The sequence below is a fragment of the Aythya ferina genome (genome assembly GCF_964211825.1).
Source record: "Aythya ferina genome assembly, chromosome: 1".
Taxonomy (NCBI): domain Eukaryota; kingdom Metazoa; phylum Chordata; class Aves; order Anseriformes; family Anatidae; genus Aythya; species Aythya ferina.
Genome location: NC_140296.1, coordinates 197,216,354 through 197,240,432, shown reverse-complemented (window position 1 = coordinate 197,240,432; position 24,079 = coordinate 197,216,354). Strand labels below are relative to the sequence as shown.

Sequence of the window (24,079 nt, the reverse complement as noted above, 5' to 3'; positions counted from 1 at the left end):
TAGCTTTTGAAGTGGAAATTGCAGAATTACTGGTTTTTAGCTGAACTAACATAAAGTCTTTAAAATTTTAAACAGAAGTGAGATGTGTAAACTGGGGAATTAAAACCTGACATCAGCAGAAAGGAGAGAATCACAGTATCAAAAGAGAATGTACCTCAACAAAACTTCTTAATGAATGTTATCAAGATAACAAATTAATCATATTATCCAAGGACATTACCTATAGATAGGATTAGCCAAAGCAAGGGTTGGGTTATAAAATCATAATTGAATTTGTTCTTTTGTCAGACAAGAAATTTATTCCTGAGCTGGAACTCAAACTGCTTCATGAAAATCAACAAAACAAACATGTAATAATACTCAAAACCAATAGGAATTGTAACCTTGATTATTCTGTAATTGCTATACAACTCTTCTAAACTAAGGCTACAGTGATGTTATCATTTCATAGTCCTTATTTCCTCCCCATTAGTATTCCAATTAACAATATCAGTTTGATTAACTAAGAGGATGCTGGGTTGAATATTGTTAAAATTGATTTTTGCAACTGGTTGCAGATATTATTGATTAATCTACCTAATAAAATGTAGCAATGAAAGCAGCTTCTTCATGTGACAAGAGTTATCATAGATAAATAGATGCTACAAATCATATGCAAACTTCTAGGATTGTCTTTATCATCAGGCCATCTCATGTCTTTTAGAGACAGAATGTCTGCATTCCTGAATTCACAGCGCATACACTGACCAAGAATCTTCGCTAAAAATAAGGGATAAAATAAACATTGGTCCTTTAACATGTATTGCTGTACATGTTACACAGAAATGTACAACTAAGAACTGCTTTTACTGATATGCTAAAAGAAAAAAAAATCATTATAAGTGACTGAGGTTAAATTATGATTAGGGTGTTTGTTCTATGTCCCAGGAAATATTTAGAAATTTAAAGCATCCTCTACAAAATGAGAAAGAGCTTGAAATAAAGAATTTGTGTCAGATCCAACAGACAAAGCTATTGTAGAAAAAACACAAACTGAAAAGGGTTGGAAATTAATGGTGTGCTTCTTGTATTTATAGGATTTTATCACTTAAGTAGTCTTTTTTTGTGTGTGTGTGTGTGTTTATTTGTTTGTTTTAACTAGCAGCCATATTTTACCTTGACACCTACACTCCTCAAATGCTGATACAAGAATTTTAAACCATTCACAATCCTAATTTAACTTAAAATAACAATAAGGGCAACTACCACACTAAATGTGATGGACTTGATTAATGTCATTGAATTAAAATGGACTCATGCCACAGAAGTTTAACTGAGTTTATGTTGCATGGATGCATTTCTAACAGACATGAGAGCAGAAAGATGAGGGAGAAAGGGCTGATGGATTCTGTCTCAGAGACATAGATTTCAATGTCTACCCTGGAGAATCAATATTGGTGCCACTTTGGTGGCAAATGTATTTCTGTAATATACAAGTAATAAAAGGAATAGAAATGGCCTCCAGTTGTATACTGAAAAATGTAGTGTAATAATTGCTAAGCTATTATACCATGAATCAGTGTATTCCTCCATTAGATAAGCTTCTGAAACTTTAAGATTTGCCACCTTTATTTACCCCAATATTTTTCAGCCTCCTCTAGGAAGAATATGAATCCTAATGAAACACTTAGAAAAAAAAAACAATGAATAAATCATTAAATTAATCCCCCTTGATAATGCATGCGCCAAAAACTTAATTCTTAATTTCCATTCACACACACACAAACAAAAACAAATTTTCATTAAAAGTAAAATAGCAGATGTGAAGTATTTTTATTAAAACTGATGTCAGGCAATAAGTTTCTGAAAGCTTTTAATGCTATATGTGCTATCCAATATATGAGTAAAACATCTCCATGGGACTGAGCTGTGATGCTAGCTTAATAGTAACTGTTAGTGACTAAGATTTTATTTTCTCCATTATATTAAAATGTGAGAAAGAAAATAACAGCACTAACACAACTGCTCAGGCCTCACTAAAATGCTCTTTGTTCATGAAACCTACTGAATGTCATCAACTGTTATCCATCAGCAAATATAAAACAGAAAAGGAAAAATCTTAATTTTCAAATGATCTAAAGAATACAATAGAATAAACAATTCATTTTACTTTTTTTTTTTTTTTTGGGGGGGGGGGAAAGTTGTGCATTCATGTTCATCAGGCCATTTGCCGAGGCGATCGGCTCCGGGGCAGATGCGTTCTGCAGCGGAGCGGGGGATCAGGCCAGGCAGGGCTAATTTTTCCAGCATCGAGCCTACTTGAGGGAGCCGCCAGGACCCGGCAGCCCTCGTGAGGGAGGCTGACGAGGCGAAGGTGGAGCCAGCAGCGCCCCCTCCCCAGCCGTTTAAAAGCTGCCCCTAGGGAGCGCAAGCGACCAGGAGCGCGGCGACCAGGGTGGGCAAACAGGGCGTGGCGCATCAGAAGGGAGTGGCGCGGCAGTTAGCGCGGCAGTTCGCGCAGGCAGGGCGCGCAGGAAGGGCAGAGCGCTCCCCCCGCCCATATGAACACCTCCTTAACGACAGCCGTTAGCTAGGTGATAATGGTCTCCACCAGGCACGGTGCGCTCTCCAGGAAGTCGGTTCACACCCAGACCGACTACCTGTTAAAATTGCAGCGGTTCAGGTCACCGGATGCAAGGAGTGTCTGAGCCTGTTGCTGCCACCGGCGGGAGGCAGAGAAACTGCGTGCGTGAGGTGCGAGCAGGTGGATGACCTGGTCCGCATGGTGGCAGAGCTTGAGGAGGAGGTGGAGAGGTTGAGGGCCATCAGGGAGTGTGAGCGAGAGATAGACTTGTGGAGTAACTCCCTGCAGGGCCTCAAGGAGAGGTACCGAGGTGAGACTCCTCAAATGGGGGTGGACCCCCTGCCCTGTAGCCGTCGGGCAGAGGGAGGGAATCTGGGAGTTGAGGAATGGAAACAGGTCCCTGCTCGACATCGCAGGCGATGCCCTCCCCTTCCGGCTCCACCTTACCAGGTGTCCTTACACAACAGGTTTGTGGCCCTGGAGCTCGAGAGACCTGTAGCTGAGGAAGAGATAGCAAGTGTTCCCAGGAGGATGCCTAGGGCGAGGAGGTCGACTCCACGCCTCAGGACTGCCTCCACCAAGAAAGACAGGAGGGTTATTGTTGTTGGAGACTCTATTCTTAGGGGAACAGAGGGCCCTATTTGTCGGCCTGACCCTACCCGTAGGGAAGTCTGCTGCCTCCCTGGGGCCAGGGTCAGGGACATTGCCAGGAAGCTTCCCAACCTGGTACACCCCTCTGACTATTATCCTCTTTTGATAGTCCAGGCGGGCAGTGACAACATTGAAGAGAGAAGCCTGAAGGCTATCAAACAAGACTTTAGGGGGCTGGGTCGGTTAGTGGATGGAGCGGGAGTGCAGGTAGTGTTTTCATCCATCCCTACGGTGGCAGGGAGGGGTACAGCGAGGACACGGAAAGCCCACCTGTTAAACACGTGGCTCCGGGGCTGGTGCCAACGCAGAAATGTTGGGTTTTTCGATCATGGGGCACTATACTCAGCACCTGGTCTGATGGCCTCAGACGGGTCCCTATCTTTTAGGGGAAAAAGGATCCTGGGCCAGGAGCTGGCAGGGCTCATTGAGAGGGCTTTAAACTAGGTAGGAAGGGGGATGGGGCTGAAGCAAGGATTGTTGGGGCTGTGCCAGGGGGAGCAATGGCAAGGCTGGGGGATAAAGTAATGGCCCAGCTGAAGTGCATCTACACCAATGCATGCAGCATGGGTAACAAACAGGAGGAGCTGGAAGCCATCGTGCAGCAGGCAGGCTACGACTTGGTTACCATCACGGAGACGTGGTGGGACCAGTCTCATGACTGGAGTGCTGCAATGCCTGGCTATAAGCTCTTCAGAAGGGACAGGCAGCACAGAAGGGGTGGTGGTGTGGCTCTCTATATTAGAGAGTCTTTCAAGGTTGTAGAACTCGAGGCTGGGAATGACAAGGTCGAGTCCCTTTGGGTTAGGATCAGCAGGGACAACAAGGCTAGTGTCCTGGTCGGGGTCTGCTATAGACTGCCGAACCAGGATGAGGAGACTGATGAGGAGTTCTACAGGCAGCTGACAGAAGTTGCAAAATCTTCAGCTCTTGTACTCGTGGGGGACTTCAACTTCCCTGACATATCTTGGAAGCACAACACAGCCCTGAGAAAGCAGTCTAGGAGGTTTCTGGAGAGCGTGGAAGATAGCTTCCTGACGCAGCTGGTTAGTGAACCTACCAGGGGTGGTACCCCGTGTTGCCTTCAGGGGGCAGTGGCGACCTGGTTCAGGAACGGCACGGTGACCAACCCCAGGCCGCTCGGTCCATCGGCTCACAGACACCAATGTGGTGGATGGCAAATGGCGTTTATTGTCGAGTCACATGGCATTATATACCCGAGGCCCATAGCGTCACTTCCGCTTGCTTACATCACAGACCACACGCTACTGTCCATCAAGGGACGGGCTCCACCTTTCCGTACAGCGCGACATCTTCCGGCCGCCAGACCCTAACTACCCACAACCCCGCTAGACCTTCTCTTCACAAACAGAGAAGGACTGGTGGAGGATGTGATTGTCGGGAGCTGTCTTGGGCAGAGTGACCAAGAAATGGTGGAGTTCACTATTCTTGGCGAGGCCAGGAAGGGGACCAGTAAAACCGCTGTATTGGACTTTCGGAGGGCTGACTTTGAGCTGCTCGGGACACTGGTTGGTGGAGTCCCTTGGGAGGCGGTTCTGAAGGGCAGAGGGTTCCAGGAAGGCTGGGCGCTCTTCAAGAGGGAAATCTTAATGGCGCAGGAACGGTCTGTCCCCACGTGCCCAAAGACGAGCTGGCAGGGAAGAAGACCAGCCTGGCTCAACAGAGAATTGTGGCTTGATCTTAGGAGAAAAAAGAGGGTTTATAATCTTTGGAAAAGTGGGCAGGCCACTAGGGAGGACTATAAGGATGTAGTGAGGCTGTGCAGGGACAAAATTAGAAAGGCCAAAGCTCATCTGGAGCTCAATCTGGCTACTGCCGTTAAAGATAACAAAAAACGTTTCTATAAATACATCAACACAAAAAGGAGGACTAAGGAGAATCTCCATCCTTTACTGGATGCGGGGGGAAACTTAGTTACAAGAGATGAGGAAAAGGCGGAGGTGCTCAATGCCTTCTTTGCCTCAGTCTTTAGCGGCAATACCGGTTGTTCTCTGGATACCCAGTACCCTGAGCTGGTGGAAGGGGATGGGGAGCAGAATGTGGCCTTACCTATCCATGAAAAAATGGTTGGCGACCTGCTACGGCACTTGGATGTGCACAAGTTGATGGGGCCAGATGGGATCCACCCAAGGGTACTGAGAGAACTGGCAGAGGAGCTGGCCAAGCCACTATCCATCATTTATCAGCAGTCCTGGCTATCGGAGGAGGTCCCAGTTGACTGGCGGCTAGCAAATGTGACGCCCATCTACAAGAATGGCCAGAGGGCAGACCCGGGAAACTACAGGCCTGTCAGTTTGACCTCAGTGCCAGGGAAGCTCATGGAGCAGATCCTCCTGAGAGTCATCATGCAGCACTTGCAGGGCAACCAGGTGATCAGGCCCAGTCAGCATGGGTTTATGAAAGGCAGATCCTGCTTGATGAACCTGATCTCCTTCTATGACAAAGTGATGCGCTGGGTGGATGAGGGAAAGGCTGTGGATGTGGTCTACCTTGACTTCAGCAAGGCTTTTGACACCGTCTCCCACAGCATTCTCCTCAAGAAACTGGCTGCTCTTGGCTTGGACTGGCGCACGCTTCGTTGGGTTAGAAACTGGCTGGATAGCCGGGCCCAAAGAGTCGTGGTGAATGGAGCCAAGTCCAGTTGGAGGCCAGTCACTAGTGGCGTCCCCCAGGGCTCGGTGCTGGGGCCGGTCCTCTTTCATATCTTCATTGATGATCTGGACGAGGGCATTGAGTGCACCCTCAGTAAGTTTGCAGATGACACCAAGCTATGCGCGTGTGTCGATCTGCTTGAGGGTAGGAAGGCTCTGCAGGAGGATCTGGATAGGCTGCACCGATGGGCTGAGGTCAACTGCATGAAGTTCAACAAGGCCAAGTGCCGGGTCCTGCACCTGGGGCGCAATAACCCCAAGCAGAGCTACAGGCTGGGAGATGAGTGGTTGGAGAGCTGCCAGTCAGAGAAGGACCTGGGAGTGATGGTGGATAGTCGGCTGAATAAGAGCCAGCAGTGTGCTCAGGTGGCCAAGAAGGCCAACAGCATCCTGGCTTGCATAAGAAACTGTGACCAGCAGGGCTAGGGAGGTGATCGTCCCCCTGTACTCAGCTCTGGTGAGGCCGCACCTCGAGTACTGTGTTCAGTTTTGGGCCCCTTGCTACAAGAAGGACATGGAGGTGCTTGAGCGGGTCCAGAGAAGGGCGATGAAGCTGGTGAGGGGCCTGGAGAACAAGTCCTATGAGGAGCGGCTGAGGGAGCTGGGCTTGTTCAGCCTGGAGAAAAGGAGGCTCAGGGGCGACCTTATCGCTCTCTATAGGTACCTTAAAGGAGGCTGTAGCGAGGTGGGGGTTGGTCTGTTCTCCCACGTGCCTGGTGACAGGATGAGGGGGAATGGGCTAAAGTTGCGCCAGGGGAGTTTTAGCTTAGATGTTAGGAAGAACTTCTTTACCGAAAGAGTTGTTAGACACTGGAACAGGCTGCCCAGGAAAGTGGTGGAGTCACCATCCCTGGAAGTCTTTAAAAGACGTTTAGATGTAGAGCTTAGGGATATGGTTTTGTGGGGACTGTTAGCGTTAGATCAGAGGTTGGACTCGATGATCTTGAGGTCTCTTCCAACCTAGAAATTCTGTGATTCTGTGATTATTAAGCTTTCTCATTTGACAGATGCCCAATCCCCTCATTAAGAGAAGACTAATATTTACACTAACATATATAAACATATATGAATATATCAGTATCAAAGTCAAAAGTATAAACACCCAACAGAAGTGTGATTTTAATGCATTGAAAGTCGAGAACTATAAGCACTATTTGTATTACATTAAAAATAGATTTAAAATCTGTCTACATGTGTTTGTTATTCCTGCTTTCTTTCTCATAAGTAACACTGATATATTGTTCCCAATGTATTTTTCCATAAAAAATTCTTCACAGCACACACAGAAGTATGTTGTAGGCTCCACTGCTTCTGTAAGAAGAAATTAAAAAACTATATGTGTTTTTAAATATTAGAAATACCATGAGATCTGTGACATAATATCCCACAAAATATGAAAGCTCAATCTGAAGTTTCAAAATACAGTGAAAGACTTTCAACTTGAAGATTTGGAAAAAATTTTCTCCCCTTAATTTACATCGCTAGAAATTATTAATAGAAACACTTGATATCATACCAGATTTCTTTTGACATCAAATGTCTATGAATTGTCACACATGTAAATATGATAGAATGTTACAATTAATATTTGAATCAAAATATCATAATGGAATGAAACAAGGCAGGGAGACCAAAGCATTTTCCTCACCATTTCTTATGTTCTTTCCCTAAGCACCAGCTGCTGGTAGCATCTTGAGACAGGATAGTGGGTTTGATGGACCTGTTGTCTGACAGAATATGCCTGCTCAAGTTCTTATGGTCTTATAACAGTACTCTGCTTTTTACCATCAGTTAAACTTTAAATGTAAAAGCAAAGATATAAGGAAGTTAACTAAAACACTGCTTACAATGGAAGCAAGACAAAAGCGGAAAGCATATGCCCAAAGCAACTGAATGGATTGTGGCAGCAATAGAAGTGTAGTGTCACTGTAACACACCATGAAGTGATGCACAGGAGGCTTCCTGGCTCCAGAAAATAGTTCTATGTTTTGGGGCACCCACCTGAAAAAGCAATAAGGGCATAAAATATCTTTCTGGAAGTGATAGACTTTCCATTGAATAGAGTTTGAACACGGTGAGCTCCATAATGTTTGGATTCCAAATGTAATGTTTCTTCCTGCTTCTTCTCTTTTTTACTAGCCCAAATGACCCCTTTCGGTTCATAGTTACATTCATGTGCCTCCTTTTCCATTTGTGCCTGCTGCACTTAATGTTACACCCGACTGAAACGTGTGTGTAGGATGACACTTCTGGGCACGATGCTACTTGGGAAGTGATATTTCAGAACATACTATTCAATTTCTTCAGGCAGTATTTTAGGAGACAGAAGGTAAAATCCAAATATAAAAAATGTACTTACTTGTCAGCTTAACAAAATTCCAAAAATAATTCATTTGAATTTGCAAAGAATTGAGATAGATAAAAACAGATTATGAAAACACAAATGAAGAAAACATACAGAAAAATGCTAAATAAAAATCTATGCAAAATACAAACTTAGTTAAAATAAATAATACACACAAACACACACCAAAAAAAAAAAATTACCAACCTTATGTAAGAACCTGAAAGTCTCATTTGAATTTCATCATATTTAGATGCAGGTCATATATATGTAAAATGAAAGATTAATGCCACAGAAAATTTTAAAAACGTTTAAGTGTTGAAACAGCCCTCAAAACCTTCCCTGACCCTGTAACACCTATGTTTTTACCAACATGTTCAGTACTTGATTTCAAATTCCTCCCATCTCACAATGGAGGAAAACAACTCTGCCCACTTTGAACTTAATTTAACTGCCAGCATACTGTCTGTTCTGGATGTGACCTCCTAAGCAGAAGGCTCTATATGTACTTAAGCAGTACCACTTCACTTTGAACACTGCTAAGACTGCATGGGGAGGAACAGACCTCCACTTTCTATCCAAAGATATAGCAGATATGTTAGAAAACCAAGTATGAAATTTAAGCATTTACAAGACTGGGTGGAACATAAACATCTTAATTAGACTTCATACTTCTTGCTAAGTTTCTTATTGCAGGGTAATAAGATCAAGATGACAGAGTTGGCTAATGGTAGTTATTAAAGAAATTCAAATTCCTTATTTCCACTTCATTAACTCTCTATCAAAGCATATTGCATCTTCTTTGGGAGAATAATGACATCAGGGGGATCAGACCTTCCAGAGGCAGAACTTTCCAGCACTTCAGCAAGGTGCTCCACACTTCACACTTTGATGAGCAGATCAGCATGGAGAATCATAGAGTAAACACAAAATACAAGCCAGTTCATTCTTTCCTATCCAGAAATAAGACATCCTAATGAATCACCCATGTTTGAAATGAGGGTTTGATGGAATGAAATACAAAATATAAACAGAGATGTATTCAGAACACCATGTCTGTGGCAAATTAAATCCTTACAGCTTTATTCCATAATGGTAATAAAATTAAAAAAAATAAAAAAAAAAAATGAAGAATCTGTAGATGCGTGTTTTAAGTTATTCCCTTAAGCCTACTCAGATCTGCTGTATGACAAATGTGGGAGGTTGAGTGTTGAGTGAGAGTAGCTTATATGCCAAGGAATGGAGGGAAACAAAAAAAAATGACAATGAATACATTTAATAATAGATTCTTATAGTTTCTCTTCTCTATGTATAGTGGTCCCATTTTTACATCTTCACATCATAGACAAACAGGCATTATTGGAACTAAAAGAGCCTGCTGATAATTGTTTAGTTTGTCTTTTTTCATCTTTTCTGATGACCTTATCTTTTTAAATCATACTTTGTAGAGTAAACCAGAACATTTTACTGATCATGATATTTTTAAAGTGCTTGTCACCTTGATTTCACAACAGAATAAATTCAAGAACAGTAGTGTAACACATCATTAAGTAGGTTAATTTTGCTGCCTACATGATGCAGACCTAATCCTGTATTTGTCTAAGTACCTTAAATTTGCAAGGTACAATAAAATATTTCGATGACTAATACATTTTATTTTTTAAAATAGTGTTCATCTTCATTGAATATTTGTATTCACAGAATGATTCAAATAAGAATGAAATATATACTTTCATAGACTGTTCCACAGGTCTTCAAAAAGTGCTTGGGAAAGGACATGCAAGTAATAAGCCAGCAGTAGTAAACAATGTGACATCTGAGGGATGTTATATTTGTCAGCCTAGTATCTAACTTCTTTGACTACTGTCCAATGAGGATAACACACAGACCTTTTCATACCACAAAACACTGATTAGCTGCCATAAGTCTTCTTTGTGCTACTAGTTATGAATATGAATGTAATTCATATTCTTATTCATTTTTCTAAGTGACAGCTTTAGAATTCTTCCCATTTTGCATGTAGACACATCACATGTGAATGTGCTAAATGAAGTCAATAAGCCAAGGTAAAATGATTTCTACATTTACAGTGAAAGTAAAAGGGAGACACAGGTCACCGCTACTGAACTAGTAAGTACACTCCATGTTCTGGGAGGTAACATTCCCACTATTTAACTGTTACACTCTCTTTACATCCCTTTGTTCATTACATAAAGAGTAAGCTACCTTTCTGATCCTCTCTTAATACAGTCACCCTCTTGGTTTTTTTTTCTAATATTGTCCCAGCTCTACATAGTCCTCTCTACTTCAGGGATACAGATTATATGTGCCTTTCTCTACTTTGGACAATCACACATATTCGCTTTTCAGTTTAAAATCAGGAACCAAGCAACTAATTCTTCGCTGCTTTTCTTCAGTAGGGTCTTTCCTAGACACAAGAATAATATGTCTAACATTTTATTTTACTCGTAGGGTAGAATTCTTCTGATCAACATAAGAAATCAAGAGGTTAGTCTAATTACCGATAGCTTACTACACAGACAATATGTGCTTATCAATGGCAGGTCACTGACTTGCCCTAAAAAGCATTCTTTGGGTGAAATAAGTCTTCCACTGCATTCTCTTCAGTGATTGTTAAAAAAGTTTCAGGTAACTAACCGAGCTATAACATGTAACTTTCAGATGCCTAAAATGGGAGAAATTGATTCTATTCAGGCTGTCTGAATGTATATTTCTGTGAAAGGTGGCACCAGAAAAATGAAATTTAAGTTTTATTTCAGCCGTGCTCATGAGTCACAGGTGCCATTGAACAAATCAGTCCCTCTTACTTTTTCTCATATATTCTGTTGAAGACAAATCCATTTAAAGACCAAGGCTTAAATTGGCATGATAATCTGCAGCTCCCTCTATAGGAAAATTTATCTACAGAAGAATAAGATATGGACAGCATTTCCACAAATGAGGGACATGACTCCATAACTAGGAAGACAAGCACTAATGGATTGGGAGAGCTTACATTTTATTGCAGAGTAGGCCTGCAGTTTTCAGAATTGTCTGTTCTCTCATCTAGTAAAAGGATATTAGATGGTAGATAGTTATATCCAATGATTCAAGGCTGAGTCAGGATTCAGAAGAGGTAAGTTCAGATCAAAAAGGAGAGAATTTTGGTGTTACAGTACAATGTGTATCTGACAAAATCCAGAAAATACAGTAAGGAATGAAATCTAATGAGTCTTTCCTGCAAAGTATTACCAAACCAAATAGCATCAAGCAAATCCAGGAAAGAGCTAAACTAAGCATAAAAAAAAAAAAAAAAAAAAAAAGAAATACAAGAGGAAGCTGCAGCCAGCTATGAAACAAACAACTATATGTGATCTCGGATGTGTTTCTTGGGAAAGAAACTCTCACTGGGCAATCCAAAGTTATTTTCATCTGGGTTTAGCTGAACAGCTGGCTTGAAAGGAAACTGCTTACAGTCAGGATGCCAGATATATTCCTTGTTTGCTCAATGGGATTGACCAACAAGTCAATGATCCTTTTACAGTAAATACTTCTGGGCTACTTAATAGAGTGTGTACTCTTGGTCAGCCAAAAACACCATCTGTGATTCCAAGGTGAACTAGGCTCCTAAAGGGAAGGGTATTTTGGGTATGCTTAGATAAGACAATGAAACAGGTTGTAACAGAATGGTAAGAATCACTTTTCTTGAAGATTCTCCAAATTAGATGCTTTGTTCTTCTGTGATGAGAGCATAATTCTGGATATGATAACACAGTGGAAATTCTCTCTGAAATGTATTTCTAACAAAACATAAAAAATTTTACATGAGTAATACTTCTGGAAAATATCACCCAACAATATGGTCAACAGTTTGGTTTAATCTCCTACTCTATGTAGGCATGGAAGTTCTTTAAAATCTTTCCAATACCTATGAAAGCAGCAGCCAAAAGAGCTGCCCCATTACGTTGGTATCAAGAACTGAATTACATCTAGCTGCAAATGCTGAGGTATAAAATGTACCTGTGCCTTATTTTGTGTTTCATTTAAATCTCTAATGAAAATGAGGACTTTCCCTTTAAAAACTCATAAACAATAAACAAGACAAAGAGATACGACTCTGGCAAAGCAGTTTTTAAAATTCCGTGTACTGAAGTACAGAAAGAAAGGTAGAGAGAACTTTGAGCATCTGCTCATAATATCACATTCAGAATACAGTGTAATGCTCCTACTCATACACTGACTAAACTTACAGAAGTCAACAGCATTACTCATATAATTACTCACCTCTATATGACTAGGACTATGTAAATCTATACTAGACAATGAGGAGCAATGGTGTAACTCTACTGTTTCACATGTTTTTTGGTGAAATGTCATCCCTTTTCCTGGGGAAATTTAGCCCCTGCTTCTCCTCCACCCTCACTCCCCTTAAATAAAATAAAAATAAATAAATAAATAAAGTCTGGTGCCCATTGAAAAAATTAAAGCTGGATTAAAGAATCAGAAGGCCCTACTCACTCTGCACATTTCTCATGCCATTCCACCTCCCTCTTCCTACTTCTCCTCCCAGGCTTCCTGAGCTTTCTGTTGCTACAACGGGTCATGCTTCTGCTTAGAGTGTCTGTACCTAGCTGCCAGCACTCATCCCCCTTATAGGGAGTATTGATAATGTCAAGGAATCAAGGGACAGCTGAGATGAGGTCAAGTAGGAGATAGAAATACCAGTTTGTTGAGTACAAAGAATTGCCCTCTGTCCCTTTGGCCAGTGGAAATAAATAAATAAATAAATAAATAAATGTTTCCGAGTCTGAGGTAGGTGCACATACTAGAAAAATAACCACACTTCATTATTTACAATACTAAAACCATCAGGGTCTGAAGCAAAGTGCTCAGAGTCATGTTAAGATTTATAGAAATAAGATTGTTTTTCTAAATGTCTTTGTTTAGATAATACTTGACAGGATCAGCTGGAAACAGCAAAATTGCCGTGCAGAAATGGGTATACTTTTGAGATGCACAGTTAACCTCAAAGAGGAGGAAACAGTTTGTGCTGCCTTTGTTTACTAGGTTCCCTGAGAAGCAAAAATTGGCACAGGAAAGACACATTGCTCTGATCATTTTAATTAAAGCCTATAATGCATCAGTGAATATCTAAAAACAAATGTCACTCTCATCAGCTTGTTTCTCACTCCTCTTTCTCCCAAAACATACACGGTATATGGGATGAAGAGAGCTGAAGGCCTAAGCATAAACATAACCATAAAGCAGCTATGGGGCCATTTTCAGCATTTTTAATGGGTCAAAGCATATCCAGGAACTCCTCTGTCAGGTATTCTTGGCAACAGAAATTATTAGGTTCAATCTGTCTGGGAGTCCCTTCAAAAATAAATAAAATGGATCTTTCCCAGAGACAGTCTCTTTATCCCTGTCTCTTGGTGATTGACATAAAATTTCCTCAAATAAATGACTAATCAAATTTGTACACAGAAACTCCTGTTTGGCAAAACATTTGATAAAGACCAGATATATCTAGATGTAATACAAAACGTCATGATCACAAGCAGCTGGAGTGAATGCCAAGAGCTGTAGCAGAACCTCAAGCTTTATGCCAGATTAGACAGAAGTAATTGCCTTTCAGGAGAAAGAGAAATAATTCTCTTCTCAAGAGTAATTCTCTTTCCTCTCATTTCCTATATTTCTCCCCATCTTCACCACTTACTTAGGCCCCTTACAGTCTAAGGCATGCTCCCCTTTTCCTAGTGGCAGTCTGTCTGTTTGTCCAACCAAAAATGTACATTTTATCCATTATCTGGGTGTTGCAGACACTATTTTATACTGCAGACTACCTCAACTTCTGTGTACAAGCATACAGGTCAGCTCCTGAAAGTTCCTGTCTATAGTGCACCTACATGTACACTAACCTGTCTTTCACATCAGGGTTTATTCAGTAGATGGTATTGATGGTTTGCTCTGGGCTGGGAATAAGGAACAAATGAACGGGAAACTTACTTACAGGAAAAATCTTGTAAGTAGGAAAGAAAACAAGAACAGGAATTCTTCTTCCTTGATCATCTCAATTCTGAAACAACTAAGACCAGAGGAAAATTATTATAAAATAAAAATAAAATTAATAATAATTATAATAATAATAAGCTGAGAAAGTTTGTTGATGTGGAACTGGAAAACTGACAATTTTTTCCTTCTTAAAGCAAATTAAAGCTACTCGTGACAATAAAATAATCTCAACTCTCTCTGAAATCATGAGTGGCCAAAATAAACAAATATATAGATAAACAAATAATAATAATAATATATTATAATAATCCAGAACTCTTTACACAGGGGCTGAAACTCTGAACGTCAATATCAATGTATAAACTTCTACCTTGACCTACAGCTCTTAAAGAATAGCTGGATGAACTGTAGAGTAAAAAATAAATATGTTTAATAATGAAGTAAACATATAAAAGAGATGGAAGAAAAATCTTTTCTCCCAAAAGCCAAAATGTACAAGTTTAAGGGATTAGAACTGGTATTTATGTATAAACATTGCAACAAAACTCCAGTAAATATTGTGGAGCTAACAGTTTGGGAACACTGAAGTGAAAAAACTGCTTCATTATGGCCCACAGTTATCCATGTAGCTGAATTGCAAATATCCAAAGAAAGGGGCGTCTTGCTTCTTTTATTACTATAACTGGGTGATACCTTTCCTCATGTTACAAATTATTGGTGAACATCAGTACACTTACATTAAATGCAAATACTAATACAGAAACCATTAAAAAGGGCAGGTTTAGTGCAAGTGAATTTAATTGTAAAAGTGAGAAAGCTGGAAAAGTAAGTATCCCTTCATATTTATCGAGATTCCTAGTACTCGTATAATTTTGTATTGTCCAATTTATCATACTGCTATGGGCTACAGACCTCAAGCAAAGTCAAATGATATTAATGGGACCTTTTCAAGACTGCCAGCTGTACCTGGAAGGCTAAAGGAATATGCATCTTATCAGATGCTTTTTCTTTGTTTCTTTTTTGATATCTTGTTGATATTGCCTTGGATCAGAGGCAAGATAAAGTGAACTCCTCGGTCTCTCTTGTCCTCTGTCTGTGATCCTGTCAGAAGTGAAGAGGAGAATGATTTCAGTGTCATCTTTTTGAGATGCTGAGATTTCCCAGCACTATACCTATCATTGTTATTCTGAAACCAGTATTAAACCATAAACCATATGATAAAGATGTGGATATAGAAAAGTGGTTGTAAGACACTGATTTTAATTGCTTATGACTTTGTTAGCCATTAAGTATTCGTTCTAGTATTTTTCATTCTTTGAGTCTCTGCAGAGCAAGTATTTCTGCAAAAACAGCCCAATCTTTCCACAGACGGGAATAGAAGTTATTCTGTCCAAACAAAAAGCGTGTAAATTTTTGAAAATACAAGTACCTCTGCAGTCTGGGAAAACAAACAAACAAGCAAACAAACAAAAACCCACTTGACAAAGAATTTATTCTTTCCACATAAATGTTTTAGAATCCCATGAGATTTTCCCCAAATGTATTTTAAGATCTTTTTCTGTGGGGAATTTTGCAGAACATCATATCCACACTAAACATCTTCCATTCCAGGACAGCCAGGAATTCCTCCTCAGGCATTCAAGAATTGTTCCATCATTTTTCTTTTTTCTTACCTCCCCCTCTCTCCCCCCAACAATTATTCCTTAGGAAATAAAGAATTTGCTTGTCACTGAGTGCAGGAAATGAGAGAAATGAGGTTGTGGGGACTATGACAGTCCTAAGGGGGTTATATATTGTATTTCTTATGCAAAGGGATCTACCAAAGGTTGCATAGATAACGTTAATGTCAGCATCTGACTACATAACCGTAACATTCTGTTAATTACATGTAATTTCATGTAAATCAGAAATACAAAGAACTTCTATCTAATGTCCCCCTTTTTCAGCTCAGGCTGTTCCTATTGTGTATTTGTGTTTGTTTTAATCTTATTTTAGAAGAATGAATATTCAACTATTTCTCCTTGGAAACATTGTCATTTACTAAAAAAAAATTTAGGGCATTATTTCTCCACTTACTGTGAATATTCAAATTTTCTTTTTCCTTTCTTTATTTTATACACATATATATATATATATATATATTTTTTTTTACGTCCTTGTGAATATAGAATATAGATCTAGTCAATTTTTCTGTGCCTTTCTCTTTGCAGAGCACTCAAGCTAGAAAGGTCATAGAGCTTCTGTTGGGATAGGCACAATATAAAACAAAAAGCAGTGACCTCTGCATGAGGAACACCCAGGAACAAAGTTCCACGGCAGTTTGTAGGGATGGTTTCTATTTGTGGGGACAAAGCAGGAGAGAGCTGCAGAACTGGTCATTGTATAAACTCTTTGTTCATGCAGCCTCCCAGTATTGGTGGACCACAGCGATATACTAGCTGCTAGATGTAGTGAATATTATAGTCTGAAAGCCACCAAGCACAACAGCTGTCAAGTCTAACGCAGCCAGCATACTGCTGGAAAGCAGGCACCTTGCATAATAGTTTGCTCAGCTCCCAATCCAGTTTACTTTGATGCATCTTTGTGTGCATCAAATAATGTTTTATATTCTTTCATTCCCGATCATTTTATTAAATTCCATGTTACAAGTTTGACCAAACCTTCTTATGTTTCACTAGGTCTTATTTATGTTTTCTTCCAAAAAATAAATGTATTGTAAAGTTGGTTTATTTGCAAGGCAATGTTTAACAAAACAGTATGAGATGTATCTGATTAAAAACCCAGCCAACAATAAAGTGATTATCTTTCTGCACAGTGTGTGGTGCCATATGGTGACTGAGCAAGTGGGAAGAATAGATGCTTAATATGCAGCTCCAGTGATTTACTGTTACTGACTTCCTGTAGAAAATGACTGTCTCTTTCATAAAGACCTAATTAGTTCAAAAAGTATACGTTTGCAGTAAAATTTATATTGATAAAGTTGCCAATGCAATTTTCAAATATATTAATGATCTACAAAAAGCTCAATTGGCAGGTGTATTTTGAGCTACCTGTCTCAATCTGCCCTGCTGACCCTGATCAGGAGAGCTGCTTGAAATAACCAGCTGTTTTACTGTTGTGTTTCTTTTTTTAATAATTTATTATGTTTATAAACTGTATATAATTGCATCAAATTAGGTAATAAATATCTGAGCATACTAAGCAACAACTGTATTTTCAGCTTTTTTTTTTTTTTTTCTGCTGATAAACTGAAGATTTTGTAAAAATAAAAAAAAATAAATCCATTCTTTCCTAAAATCAAGCGATGCTCTCTCCCTACGACAGCATAAAAACACAAGACACCAACCTGAAATACACACAAAGAACTAAGGCAGAAATCACATCTTTATCAAAAGTTGCATTTAATGGACTTTATAGAACTACAGCAGTTTTCTCTTTCATTAGATCTATGCAAAACACCTCCTTTCTTACTGTAGTATAAATTCAAAATAATGCTACCGAATTCTGTGATGAGAATAATTCTGGAAAATAGGTGCTTTAAGAATGAAATCTATATCCTATTAAAACCACTGGGAGGCTATCCACTCACTTGAGTCTCTATTTCCATAATTACAAATAGACACATCTTGTGCATAAGATTTTAGATAATTTCTAATATATGTAAAATGCTATCCCATGGGGTATCACAGTAAGTGTTTCCATTATTTTTGTATTTCAGTCATTTCATTTTTTGCATACATATACAGTTTAATCCCTCCTTTTTACCTCTCGAATGTAATATTGTATAAATGAATTCCTTTCAGTCATTCAGTCTCATATTAAAGAAATGTGGAATCCCACACAGGCCTGTAGTGTCTCCAGACATATTCTTCATTTCCCTCTGAAGCTAACAAGCATAACTGTCTTATCTCCATCCTCCTCATTACTATGGCTTCATTTCTGCTTTTTCCTTTCTCATAGTTATTATTATTTGGTAATATATAAAAAAATATATATAAATAAGATTCTTCAAATTCTTTTTCCCCTGGTCTTAATTGTTTCAGAGGCTCATCACCTTGATAGAATGAAACTATATTCTTCCCTTGTCTTTGTTCTCCATCCTTACTTTTATTCTCAAAATAAAAATTAAAAAAAAAAAAAAAAACACAAAAAACTTTTTTTTTTTTTTCACGAGGTCACATAGTCTAATTATTTTCCATGTTTTGTGCATATTTTATTTTGGTGGACCTATGTGGTGTCTCTGTTTCCCATATTTACTTGTAAACTCTTTTGTGTGGGGTTAAGGCATAGCGTCTGTACATGTTCTAATTTGTGTGCATGACAGTAACTGATAAAGATTCAGTATTGCTTTAGCATTAGTGTTAAACAGTGTTTAAAAGTAGTTTTACTGAAAATAGCAGTTGTATTGAAATTTGAATTTAATTCAAATTTAAGCCCAGTGGTCGGTGGAATGAAGACTGTGGATATTGTAATTGCTCATTCAACACCACAGCTTTCCAAATGAAGGATAGTAACCGAGAGACCTTTCTGTTAGCTAAAAAAATAAAAGATCTGGTGATTATTCTCTTTCACAAGCACATGTGCATATTTTTAAGACTTACTGGGAAAAGAAATTCATTAACAGGATATCTTATATCATATTTATCTGTTTGTTGTTTTTTTTTTTGGGGGGGGTTGTTTTTTTTTTAGCAGGTTACAGCTAAAAATAATAGTAAAATGCATATAATAATTTGCAAAACAAATTATTTTCCATCTAGCTTAAACAGTAAATTGTAAGTATTCACACTCATGTTGAGTAGAATACTGAACTGTATTCAATCTAGTAATCTGAATTTGGCCTTGTCCCTAGAAAATGATCATCTGTTAGCTTTACTTCATATGTAGCATAGTAAAATGAGTGATGTTATGAAAGTAATGTTATCGTGTAGATGTCCCTGTGAATTCTATAAAATAAAGAGATAAAAGAATATAAAATTGAGGGAAATTTTCAAAAGTGTTTTTATTTCCTTCCTTTAATTTCCTTTAAAAATGGAGAAAATCACAAAAGAGACTATGATCTCAGATTGTATGGGTGACAATTGGTATATGAAGCTACAGGACATAAAAGAACAGTAAACATGAAACTGTTAGTTTAGAAGATTAAAGGATATTCCTTCCTCCTCTAGAATATCCTTTCTTCCCTGGAAAGTTTTGTGAAACGTGAAAGGGGCAGACAAGGAAGTGGTGAGGTCAGTTTTCATTTCAGTTTTATGTACAGTCAGAAAAAGTTAAATAGGTGTGTTATGTAGGTTATATGTTATATGTTATACAAAATGTGCAGTCTTTTATTTTTTATTGGAGACTGAGAAACAGAGAGGATAGAGGACAGGACATGAGAGTGAACACTGTAAGCCTCGTAAAGTGACAGAGTAATTTAGGTCAGGAGAAACATCTGAAGAGCATCTACATGTATTCCAAGTGCTTGCATGAACACAGCTTACCTCAAGGTAGATGGGAATGCTTTGTCTTGCTGAGTTTTGAATATCTCCATGGAAATCTCACACTTTAAACAGTTTTAATTTCTGTCCACCTTTATGTCCACCTTACACAATCTAAGCTTATGGCTGTGGAATTTAAAATATCTAAGGAAAAAAAAAAAAAGAACGAGGGAGTTTAGTTAACTTACCCACTCCCAAATCCGTGTTAAAACTCTCAGTGTAGACATTTATGTTAGGTTAAAACCTAACTTCACTTAGGTTTTTAATACTACTTTCCACCTACTTTGCTAAATTAGTATGAGGAAGAGGAGTATATTATATCTTCTCATATATTTAATGCTTCCTGAGAATGGATCCACACCCGCATTGGAAACATAGCTAATGCAAAGGATACTTATACATCACAGCCTTTACTTACATGACATTTTTCTTTCTGAAGGTTTTTTACTGATCTGAACATAGAAATTGTAGCATATGTTTTTTTTCTGAGGCTTGGAAAAAAACTGTCATACATGACTGCATTACATGAATTGTTTACAACTGCCTGTTGCACCTAATGTTTATATAATATAGAGTGTTAAATTAAAATTGCCTGTACACATACAAAAAATATAAAAGGCAACATGGATTTACGTGGACATAAGTCTACCATGCTTCATTTAAACCTTAAAATCTAACACAATTTAACAGAAAAATAAAATAAAATAAAATAAAATAAAATAAAATAAAATAAAATAAAATAAAAAAAAATAAAAAAAAAATAATAAATCCAAAGCAGTATGAAATAAGAAGCAAAGATGTATTTATTCAACTCTAATTTATGTGACATTTTTACATAGTTGTCTTCAGACTTCTTAAAATGTATCTTAACCAAGAGACTAGTACTGATTTTTTCATAATGGGATTTTTAATAATAATAACTATTTTATTCTTTATTTTTACATCTAATCTCATAGTCCTTGTTATTAAGAAAATGAATTAAGTGTTAGTTACATTTGAGAAGAAGAAGTGACGTTATGTAGAGGTGTGCAAATTTTGGTAGGAACTTTAAAATAATTTTGAACTATAGACTTGCAGAAAATCAGAAACTGTAATATAAAATCAGCACTTGCCTGTCATTCACAAAGATGAAAATGCAAAATAGACAGTCTCATTTCAGCACTGCTCAATAATAAATCAACAGGGCAGACATGACTCAGAGTCTGCTCATAAATTAGTTGTTTGACAAGGAACAAAGAATCACAAGGAAAGGAAAGGCAGAATAGAAAAAAGGAGAGAAGAAAAAATGGACCTCATGTGACTTTCTGCTCTATTATTCTTAGACAATTACATGAAATATTAAATAGTGCAATTACTGGCAAAAAAAAAATAGCATTAAACAAACATGCTATAATGGATTATGTTATTGCAATCAATACTAGATCAGCTATAAATTGATGTAAGTTCATTGCTGTTGTGACTTTATTCTATGAGATACAAAACTGGACCCAGAGACATAATTCCCCCATTGCACTTACTGCCAATTATACTCAGAACTGAGCTAGGTATTCTTTATTGCTACTGATAGCAATAACAGAAAGGAAAAAAATAATCCTTGCATTAAGGATATACATGGACCAAAGTTACTTGCAATAGAAATCTCACATTACATCTACAGTCAACATGCCCAGGTTTGTCCATTTACATTTGAGGAAACTGGTGTTTCATTTAGAGATAACAATTAAGAGGTTACACTACACAGTACAAACCCAGACCCGTCACATTGAAGTTAGAGTTGACTGTGGTGTTGGATGGAAGATGGCAGTATGCTCTCCTCTGCCTGCTTCAGTACCAGTAGGAAATAGCCTTAATCCTTAACTCATTCAGATTTTTTCTGTCCCATTTTATGCAGTTTAAGATAAAGAAGAAAGGAATCAATCCTCTATTATCAATGGAAAAATTGTTCCTGAAGCTCCTTCCACATTAAGATATTTTTCAACATTTCCAGGAATTAATGTCTCTAAATGCAGAAAACAAACAAAAAGGCAAAAAAACGGACCTGAATAGTGTTGCATATATGTATATAGAAAGATCACAGAATCACAGAATCACAGAATCACAGAATCACAGAATTGAAGGGACCTTGAAAGATCATCAGGTCCAACCCCCCTGCCAAAGCAGGTTCCTCAGAGCAGGCTGCCCAGGTAGGCGTCCAGACAGGCCTTGAATATCTCCAGAGAAGGAGACTCCACAACCTCCCTAGGCAGCCTGTTCCAATGCTTGTCACCCTCACTGTGAAGAAGTTATTTCGCATGTCAGTGCGGAACTTCCTGTGCTCTAGCTTGCAGCCATTGCCCCTTGTCCTATCCCCACAAACCATTGAGAAGAGGTTGGCTACATCCTTCTGTCCCCCACCCCTCAGATATTTATATACACAGAGGAGATCCCCTCTCAGTCTTCTCTTCTCCAGGCTGAACAGACCCAGGTCTCTCAGCCATTCTTCACAGGGAAGATGCTCCAGGCCCCGTATCATCTTTGTGGCCCTCCGCTGGACTCTTTCCAGGAGATCCCTGTCTTTCTTGTACCGGGGAGCCCAGAACTGGACACAGTACTCCAGGTGAGGCATGACCAGGGCAGAGTAGAGGGGGAGGATCACTTCCCTTGACCTGCTGGCCATGCTCCTTTTAATGCATGCCAGGATCCCATTAGCCCTCTTGGCCACAAGGGCACAGTGCTGGCTCATGGTCAACCTGTCATCCACCAGGACCCCCAGGTCCTTCTCCTCAGAGCTCCTCTCCAGCAGGTCATCCCCCAGCCTGTACTGATACTTCAGGCTGTTCCTTCCCAGGTGCAGGACTCTACACTTGCTCTTATTAAATCTCATTTGCTCTTATTAAATCTCATCTTATTAAATCTCAAGATATACTTTAAGATCTGTAAATTTATTTATTTTTTCGAGGAATGAAATGGTGTCATAGTTATAAATGCCATACAATAATTTTAGGTAAACTGAATCCTTGTATTCTGCTTAGATATGAAATCACGTAGTTCAATTAAGTATGAAGGTAAAGTCATTTAAAGTCTCCATTAAAGTCATAAGTGAGGATGTTGCAGATCTGATTTATTAAAAAAAAAAAAACACAAACAACAACAATAATCTCTTGAAATCTCTTCTATGCATAAGGATAAGATCTAATCTCTTATAAATTCAAAATTCTAACAGAAATAAATTTTAATCAGTGAAACAAAGATAAAAAATCTGTCATATCAATGTGCATAATGCTAGACTGAAAATAAAATAAAGCAGGAATTAATATCATGATTTCTGTGATTGGTATTGGCATTCAGCATTTGCTAGTTTAGCAGCAAGATAGAACTTCCAGCTAGTACCAAAGCCTACAAAGCTGCACTGTACAGGATGGGGCTGAGTTGAAATTTAAATAGATAGTAAGAATAAAGAATCTTTTTAGAACCTTGCCTGAATCTTAAACACATTTGCAGTGTCATACTAGGGAAAACTGTGAAGAGGGCTAAACAAGTGTGAGTTCCAGTAGTATAAAATCCAAACTGGTAATCAGTTTTTCAAATGTGTCAAACTGAAGTAATGTTAGGAGGGTATATGGGGTGGCATCAACACTACTGTTAAGAAATAAGCATGTCCTGACTTTATGTTCCCACCTTGTGATCAAAAAATTGTGACAACTGAAGTGTTAAAAATGTAATGAGAGAGAGATGAAAGTGAAAAAGGGATTTTTGAAGTGTAATAGGTTCAGTTAAGAACTGAAAAGTATGAGAATGGCTACAAAAATTAAATAATTTAAGTTTACTGTAGCAATGCTGATACTAGCTGCTTTGTTAAACCTCTGAGTATGCCCATGAAAAACAAAACATTTTAAATTTAGATTTAGTTGGGACCTCATTAAATTATTATGCACCAGGATCTGTCATTTGTGAAGTGTTTCATTTAGCATTATATTTCTTAATCCAGCACAAGCACACGGGACTGATCTAGTCAGCATGCTGAGTGCAGACCTGTCAGGATCAGTGGATCATAATATGGCCAGCCATATTATACTGATACAATCTGATGGGAACTGGAGACAATGTTTAAAGCATCTGGGTGGGGGATATAACAGGTCCACACCCCCTCTTAGCACATGCTCAAAGATATTTTATTTTCAGTGTGGGATCTAATAGGTGTGACATATTTCTGCCTATTCTTTTTGCATATCAACATATTTCTATGAATCAGTGGAGCTCGTTCTGTTAGACTTACTCAAAGGTGATATATTTCAAAACAGGTCTGCAGCTCTGTGGCTTCCAATATCCAGAATTTATGGGTAGAAGCAAAACCCATTTTATTTTTCTAAAAGAGCCTTAA

The 24,079-nt window shown here is 38.7% G+C and overlaps 1 long non-coding RNA gene across 2 annotated transcripts in view; it reads right to left on the bottom strand.

Annotated features, from left to right (window-relative positions):
• Positions 1-14,104: 14,104 nt before the first annotated feature.
• LOC311444184 overlaps positions 14,105-24,079 on the bottom strand; it is a 114,853-nt gene continuing 104,878 nt past the window's right edge. Inside the window, exons 4-6 of one of the 2 annotated variants that reach the window (XR_014697694.1) lie at positions 19,723-19,863; positions 15,209-15,343; positions 14,105-14,315 (exon numbers count right to left, since the gene is read on the bottom strand). This is a non-coding gene — a long non-coding RNA (uncharacterized lncRNA). Of the gene's footprint in view, positions 14,316-14,788; positions 15,344-19,722; positions 19,864-24,079 lie in introns of those variants that run through there. The other variant, XR_014697695.1, reaches the window with a different exon arrangement.